This window comes from Pinus tabuliformis, chromosome 2_1 (assembly GCF_031772625.1).
Source record: "Pinus tabuliformis cultivar Carrire ecotype Pingquan chromosome 2_1, CPIR1, whole genome shotgun sequence".
Taxonomy (NCBI): Eukaryota; Viridiplantae; Streptophyta; class Pinopsida; order Pinales; family Pinaceae; genus Pinus; species Pinus tabuliformis.
The window spans coordinates 209251342-209254018 of NC_142299.1; positions in this window are offsets into that span (position 1 = coordinate 209251342).

Here is a 2677-nt window from a genome sequence, read left to right on the forward strand (position 1 = left end):
GATCGACTTAAGAGTTGATTCTCCCATCCACTCTCCAACCTAGGTCCCATAAGAATGCAACCAACAGGATCATCAATAGTATGGGAATGAACACTCTGAAGAAGAACAATTTGACAAAGAAAACTTCGATAAAGAGTAGTCAGATAAAGAGCAATATGATAAAGATTAGTCAGACAAAGAACAATAAAAAAAGAGCAGTCGGACAAAGAGCAGCCATAACAGATTGAGGAACACCAGTTAGAACACACCCAGTCAAAGAATAATCAGTTGGGATTGAATCAATCACATATCCAGAATAATTCAGAGATTAACTCCAAAGATAATTCGTCTAAGAGAACCCAATCCCATGAAATCATCAAAGATTACAATCAACAGTTTACTGGAACTTCGACTAAACACCAACAAGAGGAAATAAATGAAGTGTTTGTCGTTAAAACAATAGTTGCAAACAACCTATGTACTAAATATATCCTAACTGCTCAAACAACAACAAAACCAGCTTCAACATCCACTCTAGCAGTGAAAGATAAAAAGAAGCCCGTTGATATTACTGCAAAATATTATGACATTAAACTCTCCAGTGACAAGCAACTCTTCCAAGTTATTGATCAATCTGTCAAAGCTTCCAAAAAGCGGTTGTAGAAGAGGAAGAAGGATACCAACATGATTCAACGCCTACATGAACGAGAAAGGGAGACTCAGTTGCGGTGTCAGAGCCAGGCAACATAAGACCTAAATATATCAGCTCTAGCCAAAATCGAAGATCATCTCATTGCTATTCAACAGATGGTATACCATCTCATCAACCAAAATGTCAGGCTTTAGGCACAAGTGTCTGAGTTGCAGAACCGACCCATAGTGGTTGCAAATCCTAGCTTCACACAAGCTCTGTGAAGAGCTCAAGATGAGTTTCTAGCAACAAAATAAACTCTAGAAGCTACACTAGATAGAGATATCACCATTACTATGACACTAAATAATTGTCCCATCTATCCAGCCTCTGCTCATTCAAATACAAGAGCTCATGAGATGCTCATCGGAGAGTTATCAACCAAAAAATCATCAGATCTTAGAGTCCAATAGACCATTCAGACTCAACTGGAACAAGAAAGGGAAACCCACTCGCAGCTCCTACAACAATATTGGTAATGGTTGCGTGAAGGAAATAAGTCTCAACAAGAACTATCAAACATGTCCTAATTCCTACAGCGGATTCTTTAGCAAGTTGTGAGCATCGAGGTAACCAAATCTTTCAGTCAGCGGATAACATACGACTCATCTGTAGAAGAAAATGTGTAGTATCTGACTGATCTTCTAGATTCCAACGTGAAGGCTATAGTTGTAGTCAGAGAATGGTCAATATTTGATGAGAAATTGTAGATGCTTGCTCTAGTTATTTATCAAACTACTTTCCTAGGTTCAATTCCATCGCCACGAACTCATTTCACTTCACCACATCCCCAACGATCAACCCATCAGTTTTATGCACCTAGTGTTTCGATGATTGCTACTACTTCAGAACAAAATTCTTGAGAAGAGGAAGTCAACCAAGTAATCAACCATTCCACTTAACCAGGTTCAGAGAACACGATCACAACAAGAGAGGCACTTGCATTTTCTTTATTATACTATTTCTTTTCAAAAACTGTCTACTGAATATGTAAACAGTTATTTTGTCTTTTGTAATTTTGTTTCACACCAACTCTCCCCTTCTTTGGGAAGAAGAAGGCTTTGTGGGTGGGGGACATGTTGGAGGAGCTACATGACTTGATCGAATAGTTGGATAATAAAAGGGCTAGTCGACCCTGCCGACTAGCCACAGTCAAGTTTGCAGATCACATTGTAATATAAGATTAACTAATGTCGGCTAATCAATCAGACAGTTAGACCCGTGTAATTGTAGTCTATATATGTGCATATGTATAACAATATAATGTACGTCTTCTGATATATAATAAGAATATATCTATTTTCTGCTTGGCTATCTCTCCATTACTATTTTCTCGTACCTTTATATGCTTACTGTATAATTGCTTGAAGTTTGTCTACTGGTAACCATGTTTGCTATTCGCTAGATTACAATAGGCTTCTTATTGGATGTGTTCCATTTGGTATTCTAGGTTCTATTTATCCTAAATGATGTTCCCGTTTTTTCTTTATTCTAGGTTTTGAGCTGATATTTAATGTGCTTCAACTTCATTTATAGTAAAAACATAGTTGATGCTTCCAAGTTGGCTAGATTGTCCCATGAATCCTTGATGATGGATTGGAATTCAGGATGTTGGAGCCAAAAACACTCTAAGCGAAAAAACCCTATTTATGAGGTAAGACTTGATTTCAATGTTTAATTTAATCTGCTAATGATCTGAGCCATGTCTAGGGAGGATGGAACCCTCCATAAAAATGTCCCTATACATTATATTTTCATAGATGAGATACCTATCCAACTCTGAAGCTATTTGTTGGGAGTCACCTTTATGGTTGTTCCAAGTATAAGTGTTGTTGAATGAGAAGAAGTTGCAACATCTTGATAGAGTCTAGATCCCACTTTTAACTTTCTAACACCATTATTTTTTTTTCTTCTAAGGATTTTATCAAATTTAAATCCCCCCAAGATCCAATATGTCGAGGAGATGAGAAGACTAAGTTGTTTAAAGGAGTTAATAAAATGCATCTT